The sequence below is a fragment of the Stomoxys calcitrans genome, chromosome 5, assembly GCF_963082655.1.
Source record: "Stomoxys calcitrans chromosome 5, idStoCalc2.1, whole genome shotgun sequence".
Lineage (NCBI taxonomy): Eukaryota > Metazoa > Arthropoda > Insecta > Diptera > Muscidae > Stomoxys > Stomoxys calcitrans.
In genome coordinates, this window is record NC_081556.1 from 7,265,269 (window position 1) to 7,275,752 (window position 10,484).

The following is a 10,484-nucleotide window of genomic DNA, read 5'->3' on the forward strand; positions in this document are numbered from 1 at the left end:
GAGCACTCACACATTTTTGAGCACCCAAAACATCGATTCGATGAGTCATCATGACTTGGCATTTAATGACTTCTTTTTATTCCCGTACGTAAAAAATTAAATGAGAGGTCAACGTTTTTCGAAATCTGAAAAAGCGGTTTATGCGTTCAGAATGCATGGTTTGGAGATACCTCAATTAGACTGGCGAAAGTGATTCCACAATTGGTTCAAACTCATGCAAAAGTGTATAGATTTTAATGGGGAGTATTTTCAAAAACACTAAAGCGATTTTCGATAATTAATATTTGTTTTTGTTCTCTAATCCCGAAATATAAAAGGCAACCCTCGTATGAATGTTTTTCATATAGACACTTATGAGTGCCGAATATTAAGTCTTATGCGGTTCTCTGATAAGCACATAGTCGACCTTAACTGACCGGGTATAGTTTTTGTGCTGCAAACAAAACAAAAACAATACTCAACGAACTTTGTTATACAAAATACCAAAAATGTTTGCTATTACAATAGATTTTGTCTGCTGAAAATGAGAAATCAGAAAAAATGACTGCTGCTTCAGCAAATATGGGGCTACTGTTTTAGAAAACATTTCCGTCTGCTTTTTGCACAATACAAATAGTAAAGCGTGCTGTTGTACAAATAGTAAAATCGTGCTAAGTTCGGCCGGGCCGAATCTTGGAAACCCACCACCATGGATTTTTCTAAAAATGTATACAAACTAAATTTAGTTGAAGGACTTAATTTTATTCTACATACCAAACTTCTGTCAAAACAGCAAAATTAAAACTTCTAGGCACCGAACAAGGATAATCGAGTGATCGGTTTATATGGGAGCCAATCAGGTTATAGACTGATTTGTACCGTATTTGGCACAGTTGTTGGAAGGCTCAACAGAACTCCGCATTGTACCTAAATCGGACACAAATTGCGGCTTCCAGGGCCATAAGATATCAAATCGGGAGATCGGTTTATATGGGAGCTATATAAGGTTATAGACCGATTTGGACCATGCTTGGTACAGCTGTTTTAAGTCTTAACAGAACACCTCGTGCACAATTTCAGCCAAATCGGACAAAAATTTCGGCTTTCAGGGGCCCAGAAGTAAAATCGGGAGATCGGTTTATATGGGATCTATATCAGGTTATGTACCTAATTGGACCGTACTTAACACAATTGTTGGAAGTCATAAGAGAACACCACGTGCAAAATTTAAACCAAATCGGACAAAAATTTCGGCTTCCAGGGGCTCAAGAAATCAAATCGGTAGATCGGTTTATATGGGAGCTATATGAGGTTATAGACCGATTTGGACCGTACTTGGTACAACAAATTTAAGGCAAATCTGACAAAAATTGTGGTTTCCAGGAGCTCAAGAATTCAAATCGGGATATCGGTTTATATGGGAGCTATATCAGGTTACAATCCGATTTGAACCGCTCTTAGCACAATTGTTCGAAATCAACACAGAACACCATGTGAAAATTTTAAGCCAAATCGGACAAAAATTGTGGCTTCCAGAGGCTTAAGAAATCCAATCGGTAGATCGGTTTATATGGGAGCTATATGCAAATCTGAACCGATATTGCCCATTTGCAATCTCCAATGATCTACATCGATATAAAGTATCTGTGCATATTTTCAAGCAGATAGGTTTACGCGTTCGACCGCTATCGTGATTCCCACAGATGGACGGACGGGCATGGCTAGATCGAATCAGAATGTCGAGACGATCCGGAATATACTTTATGTGGTCGCAGATCCATATTTCGAGGTGCTACAAATGGAATGACTAGATAAGTATGCCCACATCCTATGGTGGTGGGTATAAAAATCGTCTAAAATATTGAAGACGTATGCTGCTGAACTTACAAATAAATTTTAGCTTTTTATTTTATTTTATGCCATAATTTAATTTTTTTTTTGATGGTCTCGCCAGGATTCGAACCCATGCGTTCAGCGTCATAGGCGGACATGCTTACCTCTGCGCTACGGTGGCCTCTCAGTCCATTCAACATTAAAACCTAATTAGATTTTGCTTTGGAAGAGTCTGGGCCTTTGTTTATAGCCATAAAATATTGAATGGCTGCGTTTCAACGTGGGTTCGTGACCTAGCTAAGATCACAGGCATTTGAGAAAGTGCTGACCATCGCTTATTGATGGAAAATTATAAGATGAGAAAGCTAAGCGCAAGTTGGGTGCCGCATGTGCTTTCAATTATAGCAGAAACAGCGCCGTTCACAAATCCACCAACGCGATGGCAAACTACTATGAATTAAAGTTTGAATTGCTTCAGAACGCAACTTAATCACCATATTTAGTGACCTAAGATTATTTTTCGTTTCCAAACTTAAAAACTGGCTCAGCGGAAAATGATTTGTTAGTAAAGTAAAGTAATCGAAGCTATTGAAAACCTCTGGAAAAAAATTAACGACCTAAAAGGAGATTATGTTGAGAAATCAATGAGAATTTTGCCAAATTTGTTATGGGGTCGCCCAAAAATTAATTGCGAATTTTTCATATAGTCGGCGTTGACAAATTTTTTCACAGCTTGTGACTCTGTGATTGCATTCTTTCTTCTGTCAGTTATCAGCTGTTACTTTTAGCTTGCTTTAGAAAAAAAGTGTAAAAAATGTATATTTGATTAAAGTTCATTCTAAGTTTTATTAAAAATGCATTTACTTTCTTTTAAAAAATCCGCAATTACTTTTTGGGCAACCCAATACATTTTATTTGTTAGGTCGACTACTTTTGGTCCTTGGAAGACGGTCCTCATAAGAATATGCTTGTTTTTATTGAGATTTCATTTAAACATAAAGAGACATATATTTACTTCATATTAAGACAATTATAGAAAATAAACATAAATATTCGACATTCTCTTTCTGAAAAGCCTTAATGTGCTTTCCTACGAAGTTTTGGCTATAAGTGCACCGATTGTTTTAACTGTTGCAAAGAGCTGAGTTTTCTCATAGAGATCATAGCCAACCGTAAAGTTCAAAAGCGGTGCATACGTGGGTGCATATTTATCATTTACCGTAAAGTTATTCATTTGGTATAAAAAGTTCAAAAAAACAAGATTCTAATAAAAAAAAATTCGTTTTTACTTACAAAAACCCCTACTCCACTTACCGCCTTGAAAGGACACATAGCGGGTATATTGCTGGTTCTACGAAATTCAGCAAATATTTTTTTTGCCAATGGATTTTGCAAAGCATTCTCCAGAATGTCACACATCTTCAAACGTATGTCCAAGAATTGAATGCCGTTTTTAGAGTTCGCTAGCTTTATGTAGACCCATACTCGTACTTCTAATGTATCGCTCATATCGCGATCAAACATAAATTTACTTTGAAGGCTGTAGTAATTTGTGGTTTCAAAATTCTGAAAACTGCATTCAAGCAACAAAAGGCGATTGGTAATACTCTTGCAGGTAAATTCATAAAGACGCAAGTCATAACGACGATTGGCACTCTAAGGAATTGTCCAAGAAAAAGTTGTATTTTATACCCTGTATTCTTAAACGGGGGGCCTTATTCACAAAATTTAAAGTAGATTTTAAGTAGGGGTTTTTTTGACATATTGCCTTTATAAATAGAACTGTCATATAAACCTATTTGAAAAGCTTTATAAAGTTTTGTGAATAAGGCCTATAGTATATAACAAAAATATTTGGCTTCAAACTCACCCTGATTAAAGTTAACCAACAAAGTATCGATAAGACGGCAAAAATTTTATACAACATTTCGATGAAAGTTATTTGAACACTAATAAGGTTGCTAAAGGTCTTGTACTCAAAATTCTCTCTACTAAGCAGTTTATAATTGTTGCAAATTTGAGGTTACCTTAATATATAGATTTCATGCAGTATGGCTTAATTGGTTCAAATATAATAACTCAAAAAAGAGACTTGATGGCGAAGACAATTGTATTTTCTGTATGGCAATTTTCATCGAAGAACTGTTTGTTTTTTTTTAAGTCGCGACATATTTAGATATCGAGTTACTAAAAAAAAGCCTCCGTTTCTTTATACCCACTACCACAGGATGGGGGTATACTAATTTCAACATTGCGCTTGTAACACATCCAGATTTTGATCTGAGACCTAACAAGGTATATATTGGGTTGCCCAAAAAGTAATTGCGGATTTTTTAAAAGAAAGTAAATGCATTTTTAATAAAATTTAGAATGAACTTTAATCAAATATACTTTTTTTACACTTTTTTTCTAAAACAAGCTAAAAGTAACAACTGATAACTGACAAAAGAAAGAATGCAATTACAGAGTCACAAGCTGTGAAAAAATTTGTCAACGCTGACTTTATGAAAAATCCGCAATTACTCTTTGGGCAACCCACTATATTCTTTATCGTCTTGACATTCTAAGTCGATTTACCCATGTTCGCCCTTATGTCTATCTGTTGACAGCACTCTAACTTTTGGAGAAAAAAAGCTTGGTACTTGAAAATTTTCAAAAATACTTCCTATTAACGTAGGTCAATTTGAATAGTCAATTGGCCATATCGGTCCATGTTTTGATATAAGTAGCTGCCATATAAACCGATCTGGGATCTTGACTTCTTGGGGCTCTAGAGGGTACAATTAAAGTATTTTGTTTTGCCTTCCAACAACTATGCCAAGTATGGTCCAAATCGGTTTATAACCTTATATAGCTTCCATATAAATCGCACTCCCGATTATATGAAATTGTGCATAAAGTGTTTTGCTTTACCTTCCAACAACTATGCCAAGTATTGTCCCAATCGGTTCATAACCAGATATAGCTGCTGTATAAACCGATCTGGGATTTTGACTTCTTGAGCCTCTAGAGGGCGCAATTATTATCCGATTTGGCTGAAATTTTGAGGGAAGTGTTTTGGTTTGCCTTTCAACAACTGTACTTAGTATGGTCCAAATCGGTTCATAACCAGATATCGCTCCCCTAAAAACTGAGCTGGGATCTTGACTTCTTGAGCCTCTAGAGGGCGCAATTATTATCCGATTTGGTTGAAATTTTGCATGAAGTGTTTCGGTTTGCCTTCCAAAAGCTATGGCAAGTATGGTCCTAATCGGTTCATAAACTGATGTAGCTCCGACATAAACCGAACTTGGTTAATGACTTCTTCAGCCTCTAAAGGCCACAATTATTATCTGATTTGGCTGCAATAGTGCAAGAAGTGTTTTGGTTTTCCTTCCAACAACTGTGCTAAGTATGGTCCTATTCGGTACACAACCTGATATCGCTCCCCTATAAACTGATCTGGGATCTTGACTTCCTGAGCCTCTAGAGGGCGCAATTATTATCCGATTTGGTTGAAATTTTGCATGAAGTGTTTCGCTTTGCCTTTCAACAACTATGTCAAGTATGACCCAAATCGGTCCACAACCAAATATAGCCGCCATAGAAACCGATCTGGAATCTTGACTTCTTGAGCCTCAAAAGGGCGCAATTATTATCCGAATATGTTGAAATTAAGCATGAAGTGTTTTGGTTTGCCTTCCAAAAGCTTTGGAAAGTATGATCCCAATCGGTTCATAAACTGATACAGCTCCCATATAAACCAATCTGGGTTATTGACTTCTTCAGCCTCTAGAGGGCGAAATTATTATCTGATTTGGCTGAATTTGTGCATGAAGTGTTTTGGTTCGCCTTTCAACAACTATGGCAATCGGTTCCCAATCGGGTTCAAAGCCAGATAAAGCTGTCATATAAACCGATCTGGGATCTAGACTTCTTGAGCCTCAAGAGGGCGCAATTATTATCCGAGTTCGGTGAAATTTTGCATGAAGTGTTATGGTTTGACATCTAACACTAAGCCAAATATGGTCCTAGTCGGTTCATACCTGTGTCATAAACTGTGCTAAGTATGGTCTAAATTGGTTCATAACCTGATATAGCTGCCATATAAATCGATCTGCCTTTCCGATTTTCCTGAAATTTTGTATAACAACTTTTCCTATGACCTTCAACATTCGTGCAAAACTATGAATCGGTGTATAACCGTATATACCTTCCATATAAAACGTTCTTCCGACTATACTACCTAAACCTCTAGAGGGCGCAATTCTTTTCCGATTTACAATTTTGTACAACGACTTCTACTATGAACTCCAACATCCAAACAAGTATGGTAACAATCGGTGAGATGAGATGAACCCTGAAGTCGAGTGCGAGGCACTGCTGCCATCGGCACAGTCTTGGATTGACGAAACCCTAGTATCGTCATCTGGAAGATCATGTTACACGGATGGATCAAAGCTAGAGGACAGAGTGGGCCTGGGGGTTTACATTGAGAACCCAGAGACTGAGATCTGTTTTAGACTGCCTGACCATAATACGGTCCTGCAGGCGGAGATCCGGCGATCACGGAAAACGTGAAGTGGTGTAGTGCTAACTCGAGGACGTCGAGTATGAACATATTTACCGACAGTAAAATTGCCATAAGGGCAATAACAACCAGGACGGTAAGGTCACGAACAGTCTTGCAGTGTAAGAAGGAGATCAAAGCCTTCTCTGAGAATGGTAAAATCCGCATCGTTTGGATGCCAGGCCATAACGGAGTAAGGGGAAATGTAAAGGCAGACGATTTGGCCGTGAAGGTCAGAGGACTGTAGTCAATAAATTTGGTTAACCCGAAGCCTTTCGGGTCGTCACAGTCCGAGTTAAGGGAGTGGGCGACGAATGCGCACGCAACATTGTGGAACAACGAAACGGTCGGTAGGACGGCGAAAATCCTATGGGGGATCCAGATCGTGAGAATACGAGATTATTCGTGAAAGGAAGCAAGAAGTAGGTCAGTATAGCTATTGGTATCATGAGGGGATACATAGGACTACGAGCTCACTTATGTAAAATCGGTGCGGCAAGCATGTGTAGGGCATGCAGGGAAGATGATGAGACCTTGAGCATTTCCTATGTCATTGCATGGCTTTCGTGTCTAAGACACCGGCACTTAGGGGGGACACAATACCAGACATGAACCAACTTAGGGGCATGGCATGGAAAACAATTAAGGATTTTGTAAGTAGCTCGGAATTTTGAACTTAGATTTTCTTTTTCGTTGTAACTTTTTTTTATTATTTGGAGTAAACAACAAGCCGATTACTGGAATATTGATAAATAACCAACCATTGAAAATATTGATAAATAACCATTTTCAGTTGTTGATGGCAAATCAAAATCTGGAAACTCCATTTTCACCGTAGACGTATAGTCCTGTGGACTTTTTTGCTCAGCATATTCCCAAGAATCAGAAACGCGAAGGACCCGCGAATTGTCCCACCGTAATGTAGAAGCATTATATTTATCTGAAGTTAAGAGCCCAGTAGCTCAGATCATATTGATAGCTGCTCGTCTAAAACACATCTAGGACTATATCTGATGAACAATAAGTCATTTTCGTAATGGTAGAAAAGTTATATTCAAACTTGTATTTCATCAAAGTTGGTTGATACATGTGAAGAAGTTATTGCCATTGTCTGTGCATGGTTTTTGAAAAGCGACCAGTGATCGTTAATGGCAGCAGGCTTTTTAGTTAGATTTTTTTATACTTAAAAAAATATTTTCAGTTCTTTTATAATTTTATTTTATTATAGCCAATAATAATTTTTGATAATTATAAACAAGTATACACATATCCGTTAATCTTGTCTTGTGATGCATGACCCGCTGCAATGCCTAGTTCTTCTTAGGCACTGTGGCTCCAATTATTTTCAAAACTCCAATTAGTTGGGTTTTTTCGTAGTATTCTACGCCAAAGGTGAAATTCAATATTGGCATATAGTTGGGCACCAGTTTGGTGTTGGCGGTATAATTTTCTGTTTTGTACAAAAAATTCTATAAGGACAATATATATATATAGAAAACACCATTATTTTTTTGTTTCTTTTTAACTGTCCTCTTTAGACTCACCGCCTTGAATGGACACATATGGGGCAAGTTGGCGGTTCTTTGCAACTCAAAAAATATTTTTTTAAGCAATGGATTTTCGAGATAATTGTCAAGGACATCACAGGCTTTGATTTTTAAATCTATAAAACGCATACCAGTTTTGGAACTCGACGGTCTTATATGAACCCAAAATCGCACTTCAAAATTTTCACCCATATCCTTGTTAAACATTAAGTATTGCCGAAACACATAGTGATTTGGCAATTCCAATTTTTTAAAACTGCACTCAAATACTAAGATGCGATTTGCAATATTCTTGCAAATAAACTCATAAAACTCCAAGTCGAAACGACGATTTGCAGTCTAAAAAAATGAAATAAAATATGTAAGAGTATTAAAAAAATTTCAAAACTGGGCAATTTCTTACCTCGGTTGAAGTCAAGCAACGGAGACCTAAAATGGTCACAATAAGTGTGGACAACAACATAGCGCTGTTTGGTATTGAACGTGAAGAACCTTAGGTTAAGCGCTTTTATACCATATATACAGCAAATTTTTTTAATTGTATTTTAATACTGGAAATTTTAAGAGAATGTTTCTAAAGCTAGAAAACATTTTTCTTTTCACCAAATGATCTATGGCAAAATGTTTAATGGAGTGTGACTATAAAATTGTTTTCAATCGCAAAATATCCATTTTTTCTTTGGTATTTAAAAATAAATTTCTAAAGTTTGTCATTTGCGAGGTCACAAAATTTTATGATTCTTTTTTATTCCAAGTATGAAAACAGTTTCTTAATGTTTAAAACAGTTCAAATCACCAAAATTAATTGGTGATGACTTAAGTTTAACTTAACTGTGATTCCTTTTAGCGTTTCACAAAAACAACTGAAAGGATGGATACAGAAGATTCCTGAACACCTTAACGAACCTTTAAATACTTAAGAACCATAACAAGTTTCTGAAATAATATATAAAATTTCTTTGGTCTTAATAGCACTGCGCTGTTTTAATGTAACTGAGGTGAGTTTAATGCAAAATTTTTAGTATTCACCTCACTTATAAATAGAATATATAACCCCAAAACTGCTAGTCGTCGTTATGATTTGGATCTGAATGAATGTTCTTCCAAGAATTTTACAAATCGCATAATGGTTAGGATTGCTGTTTTTTAGAATTTCAAGTTGGAAAATCATCATGGAAGCAGGACATTAAAAAGCTGCAAACACAACATATGGCAATGACAGAACTTCACTTGACGGACCCAACTGCTTGATGATCTTCCGATGATATAATGGCGCAGTGGCAAACCATTGCCCACACCACGGAAAATGGCGCGAAATCTGTACATGGGTACCGAAAGCCTCCCCCAAGAAACCCATGGTAGTGGGCTGAGAATATGGAAAGAACATTTTACGCAAGTGTGCGACGTTGTCGGTAAAGAGTATACCGCAAAACCAATCCCTGATGTTGGTATAGAATGTTTACCTCCTAGTCAGAATGAGGTCCAAGTAGCAGTGACGCGACAGAAGAAAAACAAGGCAGCAAGAGCTGACGGGTTACCGACTGAACTATTTAAGACCGGAGGCGACACGCTGATAAGGCGTATGCATCAGCTATGTCCTTGAAGTTAACTTCAACTAGCAGAGACACAAACCCCTTCAATTAGCAGCACCCTGTTACGAGCTTAGCAGAGCTATGCTAACAATTTAACAGAAAAGTTCTAAAAATAAAATCAAGAACAAGTAAGAGCGTGCTAAGTTCGGCCGGGCCGAATCTTATATACCCTCCACTATGGATCGCATTTGTCAAGTTCTATGCGCGGTATCTCCTTTTTAGACAAACAAGGAGTTTCGAATAAGAACTGTTATGCTATTAGAGCTATATTAAGTTGTACTCCGATTCGGACCTTAAATGAATGCCGAACATTGTAGAAGTCATTGTGTAATATTTCAGTTCATTCGGATAAGAATTGCTTTTTGTAGGGGCTCAAGAAGCTAAACCGGGAGATGGGATGGGAGAGGTTTATATGGGAGCTGTATCAAGCTATTGATCGATTCAGACCATATTAGAAACGTAAGTCATGGGAAAGGCCATTGTAAAGGGTGATTTTTTTGAGGTTAGGATTTTCATGCATTAGTATTTGACAGATCACGTGGGATTTCAGACATGGTGTCAAAGAGAAAGATGCTCAGTATGCTTTGACATTTCATCATGAATAGACTTACTAACGAGCAACGCTTGCAAATCATTGAATTTTATTACCAAAATCAGTGTTCGGTTCGAAATGTGTTCATTCACCGTTCAGCGATGAGGCTCATTTCTGGTTGAATGGCTACGTAAATAAGCAAAATTGCCGCATTTGGAGTGAAGAGCAACCAGAAGCCGTTCAAGAACTGCCCATGCATCCCGAAAATGCACTGTTTGGTGTGGTTTGTACGCTGGTGGAATCATTGGACCGTATTTTTTCAAAGATGCTGTTGGACGCAACGTTACGGTGAATGAACACATTTCGAACCGAACACTGATTTTGGTAATAAAATTCAATGATTTGCAAGCGTTGCTCGTTAGTAAGTCTATTCATGATGAAATGTCAAAGCA